This window comes from Tursiops truncatus, chromosome 15 (genome assembly GCF_011762595.2).
Source record: "Tursiops truncatus isolate mTurTru1 chromosome 15, mTurTru1.mat.Y, whole genome shotgun sequence".
NCBI classification, from domain to species: domain Eukaryota; kingdom Metazoa; phylum Chordata; class Mammalia; order Artiodactyla; family Delphinidae; genus Tursiops; species Tursiops truncatus.
In genome coordinates this window covers 61771078-61796774 of record NC_047048.1, presented here as the reverse complement: position 1 = coordinate 61796774, position 25697 = coordinate 61771078, and the positions used below count along the sequence as shown (strand labels likewise).

General features: G+C 38.7%; 1 protein-coding gene across 2 annotated transcripts in view; it reads right to left on the bottom strand.

The window, feature by feature from the left end:
• Positions 1–25697, bottom strand: part of LOC109552655 (agouti-signaling protein) — a 196710-nt gene that overhangs the window by 93871 nt on the left and 77142 nt on the right. Inside the window, exons 5-7 of one of the 2 annotated variants that reach the window (XM_073792897.1) lie at positions 19928–19977; positions 17365–17446; positions 5462–5625 (exon numbers count right to left, since the gene is read on the bottom strand). The gene's annotated coding sequence lies outside the window, so the exon portion shown is untranslated. The remainder of the gene's footprint in view (positions 1–5461; positions 5626–17364; positions 17447–19927; positions 19978–25697) is intronic. The other variant, XR_012326272.1, reaches the window with a different exon arrangement.

Below are 25697 nucleotides of genomic sequence, written 5' to 3'. Positions count from 1 at the left end.
TTCGTATAAACTTAAAATATATTCAGAGAAATCAATTCAGTTCACTACCTAAAATGTTCAGGGACTTAGGGCAAGAAGATGCTAGGTAACTGAGGTTAGCTAAAATAATTTTTCAGTTTTTACCATTGGAGACTTTTTTTAAAAGCTAAGATTAATTTTCTGACATTCAGTCAGTCAAACAATTATTGGGGGCTTAGTTTATGCCATGCACTCTACTAGAAATGGTGGATATAAAGACATTGTCTCTGCCTACAAAGAGCTTACAGTCCAGAAGAAGAGATAATATAATATAATTATAAAAATAAATAATAAATGAGCCTTGTGCATTGATAGAGGTATATATAAGATATGCCAGCACCTTATGGACCAGGGGATGGGGCTAGTCAGGGAAGGCTTCTCAGAAGAAGTGATATCTGAGCTGAACCTTAAATGATGAATAGGATTTAGCTATGTGGGGTTGGGGTGTTGACAACAGAAAGGGACCACATTTCAGACAGAAAGGCCAGTCAGTGATAGCAAATATGTGGAGGGAAATAAGGATGGGGGCAGGAAGGGCCCAAAGGTCAGGAGAAACAGACAGGGAGAGCCTTACATATATCAGATTAAGGAGCCTGGACCATATCCTGTGATGCTGCTGAAACATTTTAAATAGGAGAGACATATGGTCAGACTTAATTTACAAATATTGTGCTAGCAGAGGTATGGAGGGTGGATTGATGTGACATATCGGGAAACAAGAAGACCAGAGAAAATAATCAAGGTTAAAGCAGAATAATACAGGGGAAAGACAAATGAGCACCTGAATTAGTAAGTTTGGGAGAGAAGCAACAGACCTAAGGGCCTTGGATGCAAAGGGATGAGGGCAAAGCAAAAATCAAGGAAGGCTCTCTAGCGTCTAGCTCAGGTGACTATGTGGCTGATGGTATCACCAATTAAATGCTAAATTCCGAAGGAAGAGAAGGGCTGAGTGAAGAAGCGGGTGAGTTCCGTTTACTCTACCATATCTGTGGGATACACTGAAATAGTTATCTAGGAATCTATTAGAAATAAAAACTAAAGTTCTGGGGAGAGATTTAAGCTAGACATGCAGACTTGGGTGTTACTGGCATATAGGTTATAATTAAAACCAGGGGAACAGATGAGGTCACCCAGGGAGAATGGGAATAGAGAAAAGGACAGAAATCCAAGGACTAAACTCTGGAATGGGTTAGGAAAGCTTTGGTCATATTGTCTTGTACATTTTTCTGGGACTTTGGAGTTTACCAATTGCTTTTATATCTCTTATCTTACTCAACTCTCATCTGAGGTGTTCTGTAAACTAACTGGTAAAGGCAGGTGTGATTGTGCTGATGCCAAGACTGCAATAGATCCAACCCACTGAATGAGCAGGAGGTGGGAGCCAGCAGTCCCCCCCTTATATCCTTCACAGAGGATATTCCCAGCTGTTGACTGAGAACCCTAGGTTAGCGTGACCCAGTATGAATTCTTAAAAGGACTTGAAATCCTTGCCTAGACTTCTGGTGAAGACCTTGGCCGGCCTGTGGCCTGCGTTGGAAGGGCTGTGGAGGAGCAGTGGCAGAGCTGACAGGAGCCTGCCTGCCTGCCTCTGTGGGTCCCGAAGACAGCAGTCCATTAGTCCCGCCTGACCAAGGGCCGTAGGCTAGGAGGAGAGGCATCCTTTCCAGAGACAGAAATAAGGCAGCAACAGAATTTTCTTCTCCCTGAATGCCTGTGGTCAGCAGGAGGCATTAAGGCTGGCCTGGGCCTGTAAGAAGGTCTGTATCGCAGAGGCAGATGGATAGTCTAAGCAGGATGCGGAAATGCCACATGCCAGCAGAGTAGAATCTGTTCGAGGTTTGAACCTTGCAAAGAATAGTTCTTCCTCCTCTTTTAGACTTGAGGATATGGCTTTTGATAAGCGATTTTATTTATACTTGTGATGGTCCTGTCTCATTTTCATGTGGTGAAACCACTCCAAAGTAACTTCCCCTTGTAAAGGTCATTTACAGTAAGTGATGTGCTCCAGGTACATCTTGCACTGAAAACAAACCATCGAGGGACTTCCGTTACCTCTCCTATCTAAGAGCCTGGTACTCTAAGTTTGTATCCACTAGAGTATATTTTCTTGATTTTGCACAGATGATATGAGTGATGGATACATAAAGTCTGTACTAACTACTATTTATAAAATAAAATATGAGTCTCTCAAAGGCAGTTTGGAAAATTCAGGGCCCTCCTAAGAGATAAATGAAAACACCATCAGTAGACCTGCAACCCTGAGGAAGTCCATCTTAAAGTTACTAGGCCTGTGGACAGGGATGAAACGGGCAAACCTCAAGTACTTTGCCCTAGTCCAGAGCAGGGAATTGACTTTTTCTCTGAGAAGGAACTTTAGAGGCCAAAGGAAAACAAAGATTGAAAATAAATTCCTCTCCGAAAGGGTATAAACTTGCTGTGGAAAAGATTTCAGAAGTCTTCAGGCTAATGAATCATTCTCCCCAGCCTAGTTTCATGCTGAGGCTCTGTGCCCAAATTCTAACAAAGAACCAGCTTCTGATGGTGGCTAGAATTATTCATTTATAACTCCCCTCCCCATTTGTGGATTATCAATGACAACGTCTAAATGAACAGTTGGTTCCCCTTTGTGCCTCATTCACCAATCTGTACATTCCCAAAGACTACCAATTTTTATTTTCAACCCAGGTTAAACATACTCAGGAACCTGATGCCAAGTGCCACTCCAAATCCCAAAGTTAAATATAAATGATTTGGGGGTTGTCTATTGTTTTAGAGAATTCCTGGCAAGCTCCCTACAGAAAAATGAAAGTTGACCTCATTAAAAAATCATGTCATAATCACTGGCCCATTTTCTTTCTAGTTTTGGTGATGATATCCTTATATCAGGAAAGCAGAATTAAATTGTCAGATTCCTGAAGCACTTCGCCTTTGGACTTACCTGTGGAAATTGCTGAGTGGGAAGGGTCAGTGAACTGGGGCTCCAGGATTTGGTTCAACTTTGGCAGCCTGACAGAAACCATCCCCTGCCTTCCCACTGCTTTTTATGCAGCCCTGAGCTGTTAATGACCATCAGCTGTGGGGCCACCCCTCTGATCCGTTTTTGCCTGGCCTCCCGGATCTTCAGTTCTTTCAGGGCTACGGGGCTTCTATATTCTCCTGCTCCCTGGCTTCCTCTGCCTCAAGGATCTCCACCTCCCAGAGTGTTGCCAACTCAGCAGGAGTTTCCCTGGTGTGAGTTCTTTTGCTTTATGGCAACTGAGCTCTCACGTTTCTAATCTGGAGTCACCCTGAAATTAAGGTGCAAAAAACTGAATTTTGGAGACCAAAGGGATTTAGTGAAATTGAATTTCAGGTATTGTCTAGGTCTTCTTGGAGTTGATCGTGCTGTGTGGGGGCCTCCTGTCCATGGCTTTGGAGCAGTTTGATAATTTGAAATATCACTTAGCCATGATAGGTCCCTGGTACAGCCAGGATCCAGCAGATTTCTGAACTAGGTCTCCATCCAGTGCCATTCTCGAAGTTGAATCAACACCACTTACAAGCGATGTGACCTTGGGCAAGTTATTTAACCTCTTTGGGCCTCAGTTTCCTCAGATGTAAAATGGGAGCAATGATACTCCAGAGTGTTAATATAAACTTATAAATGAGATTTTTGTGTAACACATGGTAGATGCTCAATGAATTTCAGTCCCTTAACCCTACCCTTTACATTTTAAAGGGAATCTATTCACCTGCCTCACCTCTTGCTTAGTAGGCGGGGTGAGGCTTGGGTTGGTACCTCTAGGGTACCTCTAGGAAAGATGTTGGGTAATAGGAAGTCACAGGGATTGGTCTCTCTTTCTCAGATCCTAGGTTACACTGGTAAGACCAATAGATCCTCTGTCTGAATTCAGCTCCACTTCAGAGAATGCTTGCAAGTTCATTTCTGGGAAAAGCCTGTTAGTAAGCAAGACCAGGACTCCTCATTAACATACTGCAGCCCAGAACCTTGGAGATGACAGTAATTTAATCTTACACTATGGGGTAGAATGTGCTAGGCCATATATCTGGATTTTGTATATGGCTCTCAAGAGCAGAAGTACTTGTCACAGAACATGACATTACCAGGTCCATAGTCCAGATAATTATTTGCACAACTCCCAGCTCTTTGCAGCAGGAATCCTCTTATTCATGTTTATTTCCCTTAAGTACCAACCATATTGCATATTGAAAGTGCTCATTAAATTGGATTAAATTAACTCAGTATCCCAGAGTATGACACTGAAGAAAAAGAAAGTAACTTAACACTGCTAGAGCACAAGATCTAGACTGACTAAAATAACCAGGAAGAAACCAAAGCTGAGCAGAATCTTTTCTATGTACCAGACTTTGCTCTATGTACCACATAACTTTTATCTGTGGACTTTCGCCATCTGTTAGAAAACAGTCATTTCACTCAAGAAGACTATCTTAGAAATATGTTGTTAGTAGTGTAACTGGCTAGAACAGTGGCTGGAATAGATAGTCTTGTTCCTGAAGCCATGCCTAGTTACCAGCAAGAGATAACCACCACCACCCCCACCCCCGACCACCACCAACCCCACCACCACCCCCCGATCCCCGGGATGTGTTAGGAAGACAGCAGTGTGTTACCAGTCATTCTGTGCTGCCTGGGAAGAGTGCTATTGCTTAGAATTTAACTTTCTCAGTCAATTATTACCTCCTCTTTGTTTTGTCCTCGATGTTTATAGAGTATTTGCTACTGTTAATTCATTAATTAAAATTCCCCTTTCCCTTAAGGCATAGTTTTGTTACTTTCCAGCTCATCATTAGTATGTTTGTTTGTTTGTTTTGTTTTGTTTTTGACTGAGAGCTGAAATGGAAGTGTTCTGAACTGGAGGAGAGAGGAGTAGAGAAAGTGATTTAATCTTAGAATGGATCGGGGTGTTAATAGACTGCTGATGAGGTTGTCTCCTCCACTAAACTTTAACTCCTGAGGGCATAGACTGTGTCTTATTCGTTTGTGTATCCCCCTGCCTAGTGGAGTTCCATGGTGGCTGTTTAATAAATACTTACTGATTAATAAATGTGTCAAATATAACCAACGTTGCATAAAGTTATAGGTGTAAAATTGGTAGTATAGGTAATATGCACCAGAGAATCTCTGAAGAAGAAGAAATCACCTTGGGTCAGGATGGTCAAGGAAACTTCTGTGGAAGGAATAAGAAAGTTCCACGGAAGAATTTAACTCTCTGGACAGAGATGGGATAGAATGCGGAAAGGGTATGGGCTTCCAAATCACTTATATTCTGTGAACCTCAATTTCTCCTCTATCTAAACATTTATATTTAAAAAATGGGAATAGTAAACATATCATAAGTAAAGAGTAAATGAGATAGCTATATAAAGTAATTAGTACAGAGTGTGATGCACACAAAAGAATTTTCTTCCCTTTGTAAGTTACCTTTCTTTTACTAGCCTGTATAGTCATCCCATTGGATCTGAAAGCTGTCCTGACAGTATTCTGGAGTCCATGGTGTCATTTCCTTCACCAACCAAAGAGCTTTCTAGACATCAGTGGAGATATTCCCCTGGTGGAAGATACTTCAGAGAGGCTTTGTTCCTTCTCTAAGAAAAAATGAGATAAATAAGCATGCTAAATACTTTCTATTTTCAAACCTTGAGCACATATGACCATGTTGGACATGGGACACCTTTACTAGGCAATGCATCTCCAATTTTATTTCCATTTCCACCTTGAAGAACTTTATTATGGGAAGAGCTCTTGGAGACAATTTAGTACATCTCTTTTATTTTACATATTAAAAACCCCTCAGCCCAGAGCAATTAAGTGATTTACTCAGCTAGTTAGTGGAAGAATTGTGAACTATACTTGGGGGCTTTTGATTTCTTACCCAGTGCTCTTTACAACATATCAGGCTATTTCACATTTTCATCAACGCTGGCAACTCGGTTTTTTTGGGGCGAGGGGATTCAGAGACGTCCTATATGTGAGCTCTGGCTTGTCTATCAAATGACTAGGAGGATCAAGTGATTAATACAAATATAAGATATTCCTGATAAATTCATGACTCCTGACTTTTGTAATATTGGTTATTCTAGATGACTTCTTGGTCCTGCAAGACGACATTTTGTTATTTCCCAAGATATTCACTTTTTTCAAGTTTGAACACATTGTTAACATCTTCTAATTTTATATTCCAAATTTCGATTAAATTTTATCTGGAGACTCTGGGAGGGCTCACGCCAAGGAGTACTTCCCAGAACTTCTGCTGTCAGTGTCCTTGTCCCCACCGTGAGCCACAGCCACCCCCCGCCTCTGCAGGAGACCCCCCCAACACCAGCAGGAGGAGTCATTAATGAATTAATGTACCAAGTGAATCTCAGATATGTGGAGTGAAAAATATCTGTACTGACGCCCTCTGGCGACCTACACGCAGAGGCGGGGCCACATCCAAAGCTGAGCCCCGGGAGCTGTGAGAACAAAGAAGAGAAAGGGAAATCCCTCCCAGCAGCCTCAGAAGCAGCGGATTAAAGCTCCACAATCAACTTGATGTACCCTGCATCTGTGGAATACATGAATAGACAACGAATCATCCCAAATTGAGGAGGTGGACTTTGAGAGCAAGATTTATTATTTTTTCCCCTTTTCCTCTTTTTGTGAGCGTGTATTGTGTATGCTTCTGTGTGAGATTTTGTCTGTATAGCTTTGCTTCCACCATTTGCCCTAGGGTTCTATCTGTCTGTTTTTTTTTTTCTTAATAATTATTTTTTATTTTAATAACTTTATTTTATCTTATTTTATCTTCTTCCTTTCTTTCTTTCTTCTTTCCTTCCTTCCTTCCTTCCTTTCTTCCTTTCTTCCTTTCTTTCTTCCTTTCTACTTTTTCTCCCTTTTATTCTGAGCCATGTGGATGAAAGGCTCTTGGTGCTGCAGCCAGGAGTCAGTGCTGTGCCTCTGAGGTGGGAGAGCCAACTTCAGGACACTGGTCCACAAGAGACCTCCCAGTTCCACATAATATCAAATGGCGAAAATCTCCCAGAGATCTCCATATCAACACCAGCACCCAGCTTCACTCAACGACCAGCAAGCTACAGTGCTGGACACCCTATGCCAAACAACTAGCAAGACAGGAACACAGCCCCACCCATTAGCAGAGAGGCTGCCTAAAATCATAATAAGTCCACAGACACCCCAAAACACACCACCAGACGTGGACCTGCCCACCAGAAAGACAAGATCCAGCCTCATCCACCAGAACACAGGCACTGGTCCCCTCCACCAGGAAGCCTACACAACCCACTGAACCAACCTTAGCCACTGGGGACAGACACCAAAAACAACAGGAACTACGAACCTGCAGCCTGCAAAAAGGAGAGCCCAAACACAGTAAGATAAGTAAAATGAGAAGACAGAAAAACACACAGCAGATGAAGAAGCAAGATAAAAACCCACCAGACCTAACAAATGAAGAGGAAATAGGCAGTCTACCTGAGAAAGAAATCAGAGTAACGATAGTAAAGATGATACAAAATCTTGGAAATAGAATAGACAAAATGCAAGAAACATTTAACAAGGACCTAGAAGAACTAAAGATGAAACAAGCAATGATGAACAACACAATAAATGAAATTAAAAATACTCTAGATGGGATCAATAGCAGAATAACTGAGGCAGAAGAACGGATAAGTGACCTGGAAGATAAAATAGTGGAAATAACTGCTGCAGAGCAGAATAAAGAAAAAAGAATGAAAAGAATTGAGGACACTCTCAGAGACCTCTGGGACAATATTAAATGCACCAACATTTGAATTATAGGGGTTCCAGAAGAAGAAGAGAAAAAGAAAGGGACTGAGAAAATATTTGAAGAGATTATAGTTGAAAACTTCCCTAATATGAGAAAGGAAATAGTTAATCAAGTCCAGGAAGCACAGAGAGTCCCATACAGGATAAATCCAAGGAGAAATACGCCAAGACACATATTAATCAAACTGTCAAAAATTAAATACAAAGAAAACATATTAAAAGCAGCAAGGGAAAAACAACAAATAACACACAAGGGAATCCCCGTAAGGTTAACAGCTGATCTTTCAGCAGAAACTCTGCAAGCCAGAAGGGACTGGCAGGACATATTTAAAGTGATGAAGGAGAAAAACCTGCAACCAAGATTACTCTACCCAGCAAGGATCTCATTCAGATTTGATGGAGAAATTAAAACCTTTACAGACAAGCAAAAGCTGAGAGAGTTCAGCACCACCAAACCAGCTTTACAACAAATGCTAAAGAAACTTCTCTAGGCAGGAAACACAAGAGAAGGAAAAGACCTATAATAGCAAACCCAAAACAATTTAAAAAATGGGAATAGGAAAATCCATATCGATAACTACCTTAAATGTAAATGGACTAAATTCTCCCACCAAAAGACACACATTGGCTGAATGGATACAAAAACAAGACCCATATATATGCTGTCTACAAGAGACCCACTTCAGACCTAGAGACACATACAGACTGAAAGTAAGGGGATGGAAAAAGATATTCCATGCAAATGGAAACCAAAAGAAAGCTGGAGTAGCAATTCTCATATCAGACAAAATAGACTTTAAAATAAAGACTATTAGAAGAGACAAAGAAGGACACTATATAATGATCAAGGGATCGATCCAAGAAGAAGATATAACAATTGTAAATATTTATGCACCCAACATAGGAGCACCTCAATACATAAGGCAAACACTAACAGCCATAAAAGGGGAAATCAACAGTAACACATTCATAGTAGGGGACTTTAACACCCCAATTTCACCAAAGGACAGATCATCCAAAATGAAAATAAATAAGGAAACACAAGCTTTAAATGATACATTAAACAAGATGGACTTAATTGATATTTATAGGACGTCCCACCCAAAAACAACAGAATACACATTTTTCTCAAGTGCTAAAGGAACATTCTCCAGGATAGATCATATCTTGGGTCACAAATCAAGTCTTGGTAAATTTAAGAAAACTGAAATTGTATCAAGTATCTTTTCCGACCACAATGCTATGAGACTAGATATCAATTACAGGAAAAGATCTGTAAAAAATACAAACACATGGAGGCTAAACAATACACTACTTAATAACGAAGTGATCACTGAAGAAATCAAAGAGGAAATCAAAAACTACCTAGAAACAAATGACAATGGAGACACGATGACCCAAAACTTATGGGATGCAGCAAAAGCAGTTCTAAGAGGGAAGTTTATAGCAATACAATCCTACCTTAAGAAACAGGAAACATCTCGAATAAACAACGTAAACTTGCACCTAAAGCGATTAGAGAAAGAAGAACAAAAAAAACCCAAAGTTAGCAGAAGGAAAGAAATAATAAAAATCAGATCAGAAATAAATGAAAAAGAAATGAAGGAAACAATAGCAAAGATCAATAAAACTAAAAGCTGGTTCTTTGAGAAGATAAACAAAATTGATAAACCATTAGCCAGACTCATCAAGAAAAAAATGGAGAAGACTCAAATCAATAGAATTAGAAATGAAAATGAAGAAGTAACAACTGACACTGCAGAAATACAAAAGATCATGAGAAATTACTACAAGCAACTCTATGCCAATAAAATGGACAACCTGGAAGAAATGGACAAATTCTTAGAAATACACAACCTGCCAAGACTGAATCTGGAAGAAATAGAAAATATGAACAGACCAATCACAAGCACTGAAATTGAAACTGTGATTAAAAATCTTCCAACAAACAAAAGCCCAGGACCAGATGGCTTCACAGGCGAATTCTATCAAACATTTAGAGAAGCGCTAACACCTATCCTTCTCAAACTCTTCCAGAATATAGCAGAGGGAGGAACACTCCCAAACTCCTTCTACGAGGCCACCATCACCTTGATACCAAAACCAGACAAGGATGTCACAAAGAAAGAAACTACAGGCCAATATCACTGATGAACATAGATGCAAAAATCCCCAGCAAAATACTAGCAAACAGAATCCAACAGCACATTAAAAGGATCATACACCACGAACAAGTGGGGTTTATTCCAGGAATGCAACGATTCTTCAATATATGCAAATCAATCAACGTGATACACCATATTAACAAATTGAAGGAGAAAAACAATATAATAATCTCAATAGATGCAGAGAAAGCTTTTGACAAAATTCAACGCCCATTCATGATAAAAAACCCTGCAGAAAGTAGGCATAGAGGGAACTTTTCTCAACGTAATAAAGGCCATATATGACAAACCCACAGCCAACATCGTCCTCAATGGTGAAAAACTGAAAGCATTTTCACTAAGATCAAGAACAAGACAAGGCTGCCCACTCTCACCACTCTTATTCAACATAGTTTTGCAAGTTTTAGCCACAGCAAGCAGAGAAGAAAAGGAAATAAAAGGAATCCAAATCAGAAAAGAAGAAGTAAAGCTGTCACTGTTTGCAGATGACATGATACTCTACATAGAGAATCCTAAAGATGTTACCAGAAAACTACTAGAGCTAATCAATGAATTCGGTAAAGTAGCAGGATACAAAATTAATGCACAGAAATCTCTGGCATTCCTATACACTAATGATGAAAAATCTGAAAGTGAAATCAAGAAAACACTCCTATTTACCACTGCAACAAAAAGAATAAAATATCTAGGAATAAACCTACCTAAGGAGACAAAAGACCTGTATGCAGAAAACTATAAGACACTGATGAAAGAAATTAAAGATGATACAAATAGATGGAGAGATATACCATGTTCTTGGATTGGAAGAATGAACATTGTGAAAATGACTCTACTACCCAAAGCAATCTACAGATTCAATGCAATCCCTATCAAACTACCACTGGCATTTTTCACAGAACTAGAACAAAAAATTTCACAATTTGTATGGAAATACAAAAGATCCCCAATAGCCAAAGCAATCTTGAGAATGAAAAATGGAGCTGGAGGAATCAGGCTCCCGGACTTCAGACTATAATACAAAGCTACAGTAATCAAGACAGTATGGTACTGGCACAAAAACAGAAAGATAGATCAATGGAACAGGATAGAAAGACCAGAGATAAACCCACGCACATATGGTCACCTTATCTTTGATAAAGGAGGCAGGAATGTACAGTGGAGAAAGAACAGCCTCTTCAATAAGTGGTGCTGGGAAAACTGGACAGCTACATGTAAAAGTATGAGATTAGATCGCTCCTTAACACCTTACACAAAAATAAGCTCAAAGTGGATTAAAGACCTAAATGTAAGGCCAGAAACAATCAAACTCTTAGAGGAAAACATAGGCAGAACACTCTGTGACATAAATCACAGCAAGATCCTTTTTGACCCACCTCCTAGAGAAATGGAAATAAAAACAAAAATAAACAAATGGGACCTAATGAAACTTCAAAGCTTTTGCACAGCAAAGGAAACCATAAACAAGACCAAAATACAACCCTCAGAATGGGAGAAAATATTTGCAAATGAAGCAACTGACAAAGGATTGATCTCCAAAATTTATAAGCAGCTCATGCAGCTCAATAACAAAAAAACAAACAACCCAATCCAAAAATGGGCAGAAGACCTAAATAGACATTTCTCCAAAGAATATATACAGACTGCCAACAAACACATGATAGAATGCTCAACATCATTAATCATTAGAGAAATGCAAATCAAAACTACAGTGAGATATCATGTCACACCAGTCAGAATAGCCATCCTCAAAAAATCTAGAAACAATAAATGCTGGAGAGGGTGTGGAGAAAAGGGAACACTCTTGCACTGCTGGTGGGGATGTGAATTGGTACAGCCACTATGGAGAACAGTATGGAGGTTCCTTAAAAAACTACAACTAGAACTAGCATATGACCCAGCAATCCCACTACTGGGCATATACCCTGAGAAAACCATAATTCAAAAAGAGTCTTGTACCAAAATGTTCGTTGCAGCTCTATTTACAATAGCCCGGAGATGGAAACAACCTAAGTGTCCATCATCGGATGAATGGATGAAGAAGATGTGGCACATATATACAATGGAATACTACTCAGCCATAAAAAGAAATGAAGTTGAGCTATTGGTAATGAGGTGGATAGACCTAGAGTTTGTCATACAGAGTGAAGTAAGTCAGAAAGAGAAAGACAAATACCATATGCTAACACATATATATGGAATTTAAGAAAAAAAAATGTCATGAAGAACCTAGGGGTAAGACAGGAATAAAGACACAGACCCACTAGAGAATGGACTTGAGGATATGGGGAGGGGGAAGGGTAAGCTGTGACAAAGCGAGAGAGTGGCATGGACATATATACACTACCAAACGTAAAATAGATAGCTAGTGGGAAGCAGCCACAGGTGTGTAGCACAGGGATATCAGCTTGGTGCTTTGTGACCACCTAGAGGGGTGGGATAGGGAGGGTGGGAGGGAGGGAGACGCAAGAGGGAAGAGATATGGGAAAATATGTATATGTATAACTGATTCACTTTGTTGTAAAGCAGAAACTAACACACCATTGTAAAGCAATTATACTCCAATAAAGATGTAAAAAAAAAAAAAGAAAAAAAAATTTTATCTGAATTTAATTTATCAGTGTATTATAAAATTAATTAAACTTTAACAGTTTAGGGCTTCCCTGGTGGCGCAGTGGTTGAGAGTCCGCCTGCTGATGCAGGGGACACAGGTTTGTGCCCCATCCCGTGAAGATTCCACATGCCGCAGAGTGGCTAGGCCCGTGAACCATGGCTGCTGAGCCTGCGCGTCGGAGCCTGTGCTCCGCAACCGGAGAGGCCACAACAGTGAGAGGCCCGCATACCGCAAAAAACCCCCCAAAAAACCAACAACAACAAAAACCTTTAACAGTTTTAAACCATGTTTTTTTCCCTTAATAATTTTTCCCAGTGGATGTACCAGATTATTCCAAGAAATTCTTGAATACCTCTTTAGGCAAATTGGATGGAAACACATGTTCCTCAATTTTGTTTTCTGTATTTACTGAAGAATTATCTTCTCATTTTTTCTACCCTTAGAGGACAATTTACTCATTCATTCAACAAATATTTATTAAGTACCTGCTATGTGCCAGACTCCTTGCTAGGCAATGGGAATACAGTATTGAACAATGAAAACAATGGAAGTGGAGGGAGATGAAGAACAAACAACTGAAAAATGAAAAACAGAATCATAGCAAAAAATGAGAGTGCTAAAAAGAAAATGATTAGGATAATACCAAAGAGTAACTGGAAGGGGCTTACATTAGACAGGGTGGTCAGGAAAGGGTTCTCTAAGGGGGTGATGTTGAGATAAGACTTGAAGAATGAGAATGAACCAGTTATGCAAAGAGCTGGGAAAAGAGTGTTCTAAACAGAGGAAACTGCAAGTACTAAGATCCTGAGGCAGGAAGGGCTTGACATGTTTGAAGAGCAGGAGGGAGACCAACCTGGCTAGAGCATAGTGAACAAGAAGGAGAGAATGGGAGATGAGGCTGCAAAGACAGGTAGAGACTAGATCATTCAGGGCCTTGTCAGCCACAGTAAAGAGTTTGGATCTTAGCAACAGGAAGCAAAACGTTTTAAACAGGGTAGTGACATAATCTATTTTTTTCCTTTTTAAAAAAGTGGAGATATGATTAACATACAATGAAATATACAATAATCATACAATACACAATATACACATGCAATCTGCATGTGTAAAGTGTGGTTTTGAAAACTGCATATGCCAGTATAACTCACACCTTATCAGATACAGAACATTTCAATCAGCCTAGAATGATTCCTTAAGCCCCTCCCCAATCATTCCCCACCCTCCTTCATAATAACTGTTAGATTTCTTTCACACAGATTAGCTTCACCTATTCTAGAACTTTATATAATTGGAATCATACAATATGTACTCTTCTGTGTCTGGCTTCTGTCATTTAGCATAATGTTTTTGAGGTTCATCCACAGTTTGTATCAGAAACTTCTTCCTTTTTAATTCTGAGTAGGATTCCATTTAATGGATATACCACAGTTTGTTTCTCCATTCACCTGTTGATGAACATTTGAGTTGTCCACTATAAATAAAGCTGCTATGAATATCCTTGTACAAGTCTTTTTATATACATATGGCTTCATTTCTCTTGGGTAAATAACTAGAAGTAGAATTGCAGGTGTGTAGGGTTAGGTGTGTGTTTAATTTAATGAGAAACTGACAGACGTTACCAAAGTGGTTAAATCATTTTTACACTCCCATCAACAATGTGTGAGATTTCTGTTTGCTGCACATCCATCCTCACCAACATTTGGCAGTGACAGTTTTTCTTTTGTTGTTGTTGTTGTTATTCTAGTGGGTGTAAAGTGGTATCTCATTGTGGTTTAATCTGTGTGTGTGTGTGTGTGTGTGTGTGTGTGTGTGTTTAACATCTTTATTGGGGTATAATTGCTTTACAATGGTGTGTTAGTTTCTGCTTTATAACAAAGTGAATCAGTTATACATATACATATGTTCCCATATCTCTTGCATCTCCCTCCCTCCCACCCTCCCTATCCCACCCCTCCAGGCAGTCACAAAGCACCGAGGTGATCTCCCTGTGCTATGTGGCTACTTCCCACTAGCTATCTACCTTACGTTTGGTAGTGTATATATGTCCATGCCTCTCTCTTGCTTTGTCACAGCTCACCCTTCCCCATCCCCATATCCTCAAGTCCATTCTCTAGTAGGTCTGTGCCTTTATTCCTGTCTTACCCCTAGGTTCTTCATGACATTTTTTTTTCTTAAATTCCATATATATGTGTTAGCATACGGTATTTGTCTTTCTCTTTCTGACTTACTTCACTCTGTATGACAGACTCTAGGTCTATCCATCTCATTACAAATAGCTCAATTTCATTTCTTTTTATGGCTGAGTAATATTCCATTGTATATATGTGCCACATCTTCTTTATCCATTCATCCGATGATGGACACTTAGGTTGTTTCCATCTCCGGGCTATTGTAAATAGAGCTGCAATGAACATTTTGGTACAAGACTCTTTTTGAATTATGGTTTTCTCAGGGTATATGCCCAGTAGTGGGATTGCTGGGTCATATGGTAGTTCTATTTGTAGTTTTTTAAGGAACCTCCATACTGTTCTCCATAGTGGCTGTACCAATTCACATCCCCACCAGCAGTGCAAGAGTGTTCCCTTTTCTCCACACCCTCTCCAGCATTTATTGTTTCTAGATTTTTTGAGGATGGCCATTCTGACTGGTGTGAGATATCAATCTCACTGTAGTTTTGATTTGCATTTCTCTAATGATTAATGATGTTGAGCATTCTTTCATATGTTTGTTGGCAGTCTGTATATCCTGTGTGTGCTTTTTTTAATGAAATGTTTCCCATTAGAGTGGATTCTTTTTTTTTTTCAATTTATTTATTTTGCTTGCACCTGGTCTTGGTTGCAGAAGGTGGGCTCCTTAGTTATGCTCGAGATCTCTTTTGTTGTGGCATGAATGTGGGATCTAGTTCCCTGACCAGGGATTGAACCCGGGCCCCCTGAATTGGGAGCATGGAGTCTTAACCACTGTGACACCAGGGAAGTCCCTAATTTGTGTTTTCTTGATGCATAATGCTGTTAAGGATTTTTTCATATGTTAATTGTCCACCTGTGCATTTTCCTTTATGAAGTGCCTGTCTCAGTTTTTATCCCTTTTTCAATTGGGCTTGTTTGTCTTTTTATTATTGAGTAGGAGTTATTTATATACAAATCCTTTGTCCTGTATGTGTATTGTGAATATTTCCTAGCCTAAGGTTTGCCTATTCATTTTCTTATCAGTGTCTTTTGAAGAAAAAAATTTTTTAAATTTGAGGTAGGAATAATTTTAAATTTATGAAAAAATTGGGAAAAATAAAAATAGTTCAGAAATTGCCTATATTTCCTTTGCCTATGTTTACCTGTTAACATTTTTATCCATTTGCTTTATCATTTTCACTGTCTGTGTCTCTCTACACAGTCACACAACACATCTTGCCACACACACACACATAAACACAGTTTTTTTCTGAAGAGTCTGAGAATAAGTTGGAAGCATCATGGTCCTTTACCTCCAAATACTTCAGAGTATATTTCCTAAGAATAAGGATATCCTATGACTTAACCACCCAATGTTGATCAACTTCAGCAAATTTAGCATTGATATGAAACTTTAGTCAATTGTCCATACTCCAATTTTTTTTTTGATTTATTTTTGGCTGCGTTGGGTCTTTGTTGCTGCGCATGGGCTTTCTCAAGTTGCCGCGAGCGGGGGCTACTCTTCGCTGCAGTGCACAGGCTTCTTGTTGCAGGGGCATCTCTGGTGGCGGAGCAGGGGCTCTAGGCACGCAGACTTCAGTAGTTACGGCATGCAGGCTCAGTAGTTCTGGCTTGCAGGCTCTAGAGTGCAGGCTCAGTAGTTGTGGCACACGGGCTTAGTTGCTCTGTAGCATGTGGGATCTTCCAGGACCAGGGATCGAACCCGTGTCCCCTGCATTGGCAGGTGGATTCTTAACCACTGTGCCACCAGGGAAGTCCCCATACTCTAATTTTGTTAATTGACCCAATAACGTCAATTACGGAATTTCCCCCACCTCTCACACAAGATCCAGTCTAAAGTCAGGCACTGCATTTTGTTGTCAAGTCTCTTTAGTCTTCTTTAATCTTAAACATTTTCACAGCCTTTCTTTGTCTTTTATGACATTGACATTTTAAAAAATAGAACATTCCAAAAACACAGAAACAGTTTTCGTTTGTCTGATGTTTCCTTATAATTAGATTCAGGTTATGCATTTCTGATCAGAATACTACATAAAAGCTCTGTTCTCCTCAGAGTTTAATATCCATTAAGGCATACAATATCCATCTACCCATTATTTGTGATGTTGTGATCACCTGGTCAAGTTGTTTGATTTCTCTACTGTAGAGTTACTAATTTTTCCCTGATAACCAATAAACTATCTATGGGGACACACTTTAAGATCATGCAAATATCCTGCACCTCATAAAAATTTGCTCCTAGATTTAATACTCATTGATATTCTTGCCTGAGCTGATCTTTGTTATGATGGCTGCAAAATATGACTTCACAACCTCAGTATTGCCTCTGTATTTAGCAGTAAGCACTAGACGTTCTATTGTAAGCAACAGTATGTATGTATGTATAAATGTATGTATGTATCTATTTGCTATAAGTTGGGATTCATAGATTTCTATTTTTAATTGTGTATAATTTATTACTGTCTTTAATTATTTTGGTGCTAAAATTTCAAGAAATTGTCATTATGAACTCCTTCAAGCTGGCTCTTTTGCCCTCAAGACACGTGCCCATTCTTATTTTGAGTAATTCCTTACTTTATAGCATAACAAGATGTTCCAGGCTCGTCTTGTACCTCCTGTGCCCCAGGTCTGGAATCAACCATTTGCCCAAGGAGTCCTGGTTATACAAAAAAAAATTTTTTAAGTGAACATACAGTAAAATTGACTTTTTTTGTGTGTACAGTTCATTTTAACACATGTATAGATTCACGAACAGAATACAGAACAGTTCCATAACCCCAGAAAGTTCCCTCGTGCTGTTCCTTTGTAGTCCTACTCCCCACCCTGCCCTCATCACTAACTAACCCCGGCAACCACTCTTTTTCTCTCTATCACTATAGTTTTTTGTCTTTTTGAAAATGTGATAAAAATGGAATAGTATAGTATGTAAGCTGCAACATCTGGGACAGGAGATTCCTTTCTGGCTTTTGACTATGAATGCAATGTCTTTAATAGTTATAGAAATATTGAGGTTATCTATTTCATCTTGAGTGACTTTTGTGATTTTCAAGGAATTAGTCCGTTTCATCTAAGTTTTTGAATGTATGTGCATAGTTGTTCACAGTCTTCCCTTATTATCTTTTTTTTAATTTTTATTTTTATTTTGGCTGTGTTGGGTCTTCATTGCTACTCACAGGCTTTCTCTAGATGTGGCAAGTGGGGGCTACTCTTCATTGCTGTGTATGGGCTTCTCATTGTGGTGGTTTCTCTTGTTGCAGAGCATGGGCTCTAGACGCATGGGCTTCACTAGTTGTGGCTCACAGGCTCTAGAGCACAGGCTCAGTACTTGTGGTGCATGGGCCTAGTTGCTCTGCGGTATGTGGGATCTTCCTGGACCAGGGAACGAACCTGTGTCCCCTGCATTGGCAGGCAGATTCTTAACCACTGTGCCACCAGGGAAGTCCCTCTTATTATCCTTTTTTTTTTTTTTTTTTTTTGGTTCACGGGCCTCTCACTGTTGTGGCCTCTCCCGTTGCGGAGCACAGGCTCCGGATGCGCGGGCTCAGCGGCCATGGCTCACGGGCCCAGCCGCTCCGTGGTATGTGGGATCTTCCCAGACCGGGGCACGAACCCGTGTCCCCTGCATCGGCAGGCAGACTCTCAACCACTGCGCCACCAGGGAAGCCCCTCTCTCTCTTATTAAGAGTGTATAATCACTTTCATTACTGCTAATGGTAATTTGTATCTTTTGTCTTTGTCGGTCTTGCTAGAAGTATATCAATTTTACTCATCTTTTCAAAGAAGTGCTTTCTTTTCCTTCTTTTTTTTTTTTTTCTGTTTTCAGTTTCATTGATTCCTCTCTTACCTTTATTATTTCCTTCCTCTACTTGCCTTGGATTTAGTTTGTTCATCTCTGATTTCTTAAAGTGAAAGCTTAGTTTATTCATTTGAGATTTTTCTCCTTTTCTAATATAAGCATTTGGTGCTAAATTTCCCTCTAAGCATTGCATTCTAAAATTTTTGATTTGTTGTATTATTTTTGTTCAGTAAAAATTTTTTATAATTTCACCTGAGACTCTTTGATTTTTTTTGCTGTTGTTTTTATTAATTTTTATACTTTGACTTTTTGATTATTTAGAAACATGTTGTTTACTATCCAAATATTCAGAGATTTTCCTGTTATCTTTCTGGTTTTGATTTCTAGTCTAATTCCATTATGGTCCAAAAACATACTTTGCATGATATAAACTCTTTTAAATTTGTTAAGGTTAATTTTATAGCCCAGCATATGGCCTATCTTGATTATACTTTCCATGTATACCTGATTAATTTTTCCATGTACACTTGAAAAAAATATTTATTTTGCTGTTGTTAGATGGAGTAGTCTATAAATGTCAGTTAGATCCATTTGGTTGAGTTCTTCTATATGCTTACTAATTTTTGTCTAGTAGTTCTATCAATTACTGAGAAAGGAGTGCTGATACTTCAACTATAATTGTGGAGTCCCCCATTTTTCCTTTCAATTCTATCAGTTTTGCTTCATGTATTTTGAAACTCTTCTGTTAGATATATACACATTTAGGATTATTATATATTCTTGGTGAATTTACCCTTTATCATTATGTACTGACCCTCTTAATCCCTGGTAATTTTCTTTGTCCTGAGACTTTGTAGTTCTTAGTTATTATTTCTTCAAATAATAATTTGTCTCACTCCCTCTTGCAAGAGCACTGAATCACAACTAACTGCTGAACAATCATCGACAGGAATGCACTGGAACTCACCGAAAAAGATATCCCACATCCAAAGACAAAGGAGAAGATGCAATGAGATGGTAGGAGGGGCACAATCACAATAAAATCAAATTCCATAACCACTGGATGGATGACTCACAAACTGGAGAACAATTATACCACAGAAGTCCACCCACTGGAGTGAAGGTTCTGAGCCCCACATCAGGCTTCCCAACCTGGGGGTCCGACAATGGGAGGAGGAATTCCCAGAGTTGACTTTGAAGGCTAGCGGGATTTGATTGCAGGACTTCAACAGGACTCGGGGAAACATGGACTCCACTCTTGGAGGGAACACACAAAGTAGCATGTGCATCAGGACCCAGGGGAAGGAGCAGTGACCCCATACAAGACTGAACCAGACCTACCTGATAGGGTTGCAGGGTCTCCTGTAGAGGCAGGGGGTGGCTGTGGTCCACTGTGGGGACAAGGACACAGGCAGCAGAAGTTCTGAGAAGTACTCTTTGGCGTTAATCCTCCCAGAGTCCGCCATTAGCCCCACCAAAGAGCCAGGTAGGCTCCTGTGCTGGGTCACCTCAGGTCAAACAACCAATAGGGAGGGAACCCAGCCCCACCCATCAGCAGACAAGCAGATTAAAGTTTTACTGAGCTCTGCCCACCAGAGCAACACCCAGCTCTACCCACCACCAGTACCCCCCATCAGGAAGCTTGCACAAGCCTCTTAGATAGCCTCATCCACCAGAAGGCAGACAGCAGAAGCAAGAAGAAATATAATTATGCAGTCTGTTGAACAAAAACCACATTCACAGAAAGATAGACAAAATGAAAAGGCAGAGGACTATGTACCAGATGAAGGAACAAGATAAAACCCCAGAAAAACAATGAAATGAATTAGAGATAGGCAACCTTCCAGAAAAAGAGTTCAGAATAATGATAGTGAAGATGATCCAGGCCATTGGAAAAAGAATGGAGGCAAAGATCAATAAGATGCAAGAAATGTTTAAAAAAGACCTAGAAGAATTAAAGAACAAACAGAGATGAACAATACAAAAACTGAAATGAAAAATGCACTAGAAGGAATCAATAGCAGAACACTTGAGGCAGAAGAACGGATACGTGACCTGGAAGACAGAAGGGTGGAGTTCACTGCTGTGGAAAAGAATAAAGAAAAAAGAATGAAAAGAAATAAAGACAACCAACGAGACCTCTGAGACAACATTAAACACACCAACATTCGCATTATAGGTCTCTCAGAAGGAGAAGAGAGAGAGAAAGGACCCAAGAGAATATTTGAAGAGACTATAGGCAAAAACTTCCCTAACATGGGAAAGGAAATACCCACCCAAGTCCAGAGAGCTCAGAGAGTCCCATGCAGGATAAACCCAAGGAGAAACAAGGCGAGACACACAGTAATCAAATTGACAAAAATTATTAAAAGCAACAAGGGAAAAATGACAAATAACATACAAGGGAACTCCCATAAGGTTAACAGCTGATTTCTCAGTAGAAACTCTATAAGCCAGAAGGGAGTGGCACCATATACTGAAAGTGATGAAAGGGAAGAACATACAACCAAGATTATTATACCCGGCAAGGATCTCATTCAGATTCGATAGAGAAATAAAAAGCTTTACAGACAAGCAAAAGCTAAGAGAATTCAGCACCACCAAACCAGCTCTACAATAAATGCTAAAGGAACTTCTCTAAGTGGGAAACACAACAAAAGAAAAGGACCTACAAAAACAAACCCATAACAATTAAGAAAATGGGAATAGGAACATACATATTGATAATTACTTTAAACGTGAATGGATTAAATGGTCCAACCAAAAGACACAGGCTCACTGAATGGATACAAAAACAAGATCCATATATATGCTGTCTACAAGAGACCCACTTCAGACCTAAGGACACATACAGACTGAAAGTGAGGGGATGGAAAAAGATATTCCATGCAAATGGAAACCAAAAGAAAGCTGGAGTAGCAATACTCAGATAAAATAGACTTTAAAATAAAGAATGTTACAAGAGACAAGGAAGGACACTACATAATGATCAAGGGATCAATCCAAGAAGAAGATATAACAATTATAAATATATATGCACCCAACATAGGAGCACCTCAATACATAAGGCAACTGCTAACAACTATAAAAGAGGAAATTGACAGTAACTCAATAATAGTGGGGGATTTTAACACCTCACTTACACTGATGGACAGATCATCCAAACAGAAAATTAATAAGGAAACACAAGCTTTAAATGATACAATAGACCAGATAGATTTAATTGTTATTTATAGGACATTCCATCCGAAAACAGTAGATTACACTTTCTTCTGAAGTGCACACGGAACATTCTCCAGGATAGGTCACATCTTGGGTCAGAAATAAAGCCTCAGAAAATTTAAGAAAATTGAAATCATATCAAGCACCTTTTCAGACCACAATGCTATGAAATTAGAAGTCAATTACAGGGGGAAAAAACATGAAAAACACAAATACATGGAGGCTAAACAATACATTACTAAATAACCAGGAGATCACTGAAGAAATAAAAGAGGAAATCAAAACATACTTAGAGACAAATGACAATGAAAACATGACAATCCAAAACCTATGGGATGCAGCAAAAGCAGTTCTAAGAGGGAAGTTTATAGCAATTCAATCTCACCTCAAGAAACAAGACAAATCTCAAATAAACAGTCTAACCTTACACCAAAAGGAACTAGAGAAAGAAGAACAAACAAAACCCAAAGTTAGTAGAAGAAAAGAAATCATAAAGATCAGAGCAGTAATAATTGAAATAAAAACAAAGAAAACAATAAAAAAGATCAATAAAACTAAAAGCTGATTCTTTGAGAAGATAAACAAAATTGATAAACCATTAGCCAGACTTATCAAGAAAATGAGGGAGAAGACTCAAATCAATAAAATTAGAAATGAAAAATGAGAAGTGCCAATGGACACTGCAGAAATACAAAGCATCCTAAGAGACTACTACAAGCAACTCTATGCCAATAAAAGGGACAACCTGGAAGAAATGGAAAAATTCATAGGAAGGTGTAACGTTCCAAGACTGAACCAGGAAGAAATAGAAAATATGAACAGAACAATCACAAGTAATGAAATTGAAACTGTAATAAAAAATCTTCCAACAAACAGAAGTCCAGGACCAGATGGCTTCACAGTTGTAGTCTACCAAACATTTAGAGACGAGTGAACACCATCCTTCTCAACTCTTCCAAAAAATTGCAGAGGAACGAACACTCCCAAACTCATTCTATGAGGCCACCATCAGCCTGATACCAAAACCAGACAAAGATACTACAAAAAAAGAAAATTATAGGCCAATATCACTGATAAATATAGTTGCAAAAAGTCTCAACAAAATACTAGCAAACAGAATCCAACAATACATTAAAAGGATCATACACTATGATCAAGTGGGATTTATCCCAGGGATGCAAGATTCTTCAATATATGCAAATCAATCAATGTGATACACCATATTAACAAATTGAAGAATAAAAACCATATGATCATCTCAATAGATGCAGAAAAAGTTTATGACAAAATTCGGCATCCATTTATGATAAAAACTCTCCAGAAGTGGGCATAGAGGGAACCTACCTCAACATAATAAAGGCCATATATGACAAACCCACAGCAAACATCATTCTCAATGGTGAAAAACTGAAAGCATTTCCTCTAAGATCAGGAACAAGACAAGGATGTCCACTCTCACCACTATTATTCAACATAGTTTTGGAAGTCCTCGCCATGGCAGTCAGAGGAGAAAAAGAAATAAAAGGAATACAAATTTGAAAAGAAGAAGTAACACGTCACTGTTTGCAGATGACATGATACTATACATAGACAATCCTAAAGATGCTACCAGAAAACTACTAGAGCTAATCAATGAATCTGGTAAAGTTGCAGGATACAAAATTAATGCACAGAAATCCCTTGCATTCCTATACACTAATGATGAAAAATCTGAGAGAAAAATTAAGGAAACAATCCCATTCACCACTGCAACAAAAAGAATAAAAGACCTGGGAATAAACCTACCTCAGGAAGTAAAAAACCTGTACTGAGAAAACTATATGACACTGATGAAAGAAATCAAAGATGATACAAACAGATGGAGAGATATATCATGTTCTTGGATTGGAAGAATCAATATTTGAAAGTGACTATACTACCCAAAGCAATCTACAGATTCAGTGAAATCCCTATCAAATTACCAGTGGCATTTTTTTACAGATCTAGAACAAAAAAATCTTAAAATTTGTATGGAGACACAAAAGACCCCGACTAGCCAAAGCAATCTTGAGGGAAAAAAACAAAGCTGGAGGAATGAGACTCCCTGACTTCAGACTATACTACAAAGCTGCAGTAATCAAGACAATATGGTATTGGCACAAAAACAGAAATACAGATCAATGGAACAGGATAGAAAGACCAGAGATAAACGTACACATCTATGTTCAACTAATCTATGACACAGGAGGCAAGGATATACGATGGAGAAAAGACAGTCTCTTGAATAAGTGGTGCTGGGAAAACTGGACAGCTACATGTAAAAGAATAAAATTGGAACACTCCCTAACATCACACACAAAATAAACTCAAAATGGATTAAAGACCTAAATGTAAGACCAGACACTATAAAACTCTTAGAGGAAAACATAGGGAGAACACTCTTTGACATAAATCACAGCAAGATCCTTTTGACCCACCTCCTAGAGTAATGGAAATAAAAACAAAAATAAACAAATGGGACCTAATGAAACTTAAATGCTTTTGCACAGCAAAGGAAACTATAAACAAGATAAAAAGACAATCCTCAGAATGGGAGAAAGTATTTGCAAATGAAGCAACGGACAAAGGATTAATCTCCAAAATATATAAACAGCTCATGCAGCTCAATATCAAAAAACCAAACAACCCAATCAAGAAATGGGCAGAAGCCCTGAATAGACATTTCTCCAAAGAAGACATACAGATGGCCAAGAGGCACATGAAAACTTTTCAACATCACTACTTATTAGAGAAATGCAAATCAAAACTACAATGAGGTATTTTCTCACACTGGTTAGAATGGGCATCATCAGAAAATCTACAAACAACAAATGCTGGAGAGGGTGTGGAGAAATGGGAACACTCTTGCACTGTTGGTGGGATTGTAAATTGATACAGCCACTATGGAAAACAGTATGGATGTTCCCTTAAAAAACTAAAAATAGAATTACCATATGACCCAGCAATCCCACTACTGTGCACATACCCAGAGAAAACCATAATTCAAAAAGACACCTGCACCCCAATGTTCATTGCAGCACTATTTACAAAAGCCAGGACATGGAAACAACCTAAATGCCCATCAACAGAGGAGTGGATAAAGAAGATGTGGTACATATATACAATGGAATATTACTCAGCCATAAAAAGGAATGAAATTGGGTCATTTGTTGAGATATGGATGGACCTAGAGACTGTCATACAGAGTGAAGTAAGTCAGAAAGAGAAAAACAAATATCGTATATTAACACATATATGTGGAATCTAGAAAAATGGTACAGAAGAACCAGTTTGCAAGGCAGAAATAGAGACACAGATGTAGAAAACAAATGTATGGACACCAAGGGGGTAAGTCAGTGGGGGGGGGGGGTGGGATAAACTGGAATATTGGGATTGATATGTATACACTGATGTGTATAAAATGGATAACTAATAAGAACCTGCTGTATAAAAAAATAAATTAAATAAAATTCAAAAAAATAATTTGTCTGATATTTATATAAGCCACTGGGCTTTCTTTTGAGTAGTGTTTGTTATATCTTTTTTCTATCCTTTTACTTTTAATCATTATATTTGAAATGAGCTTTTTTTGTAGACAGCATATAGCTGGGCCATTTAAAAAATACATTCTGAGAAGCTCCGTTTTAATCGATACATTTGAACTTTATACATTTAATGTAATAATGAATATGTTCGGACTTAGATCTACCATTTAATATTTGTTTACTGCTTGTTTCCTCTCTTTTTGTCCCTCTCTTTCCCCTTCCCTGCCTTCTTTTGGGTAATTTTTTTCTAGTATCCATTTTATCTATTGTGGGCTTATTTTTTCTTTAACTCTATAGTTTTTGTGTATGTGCATGGTTGTTATAGG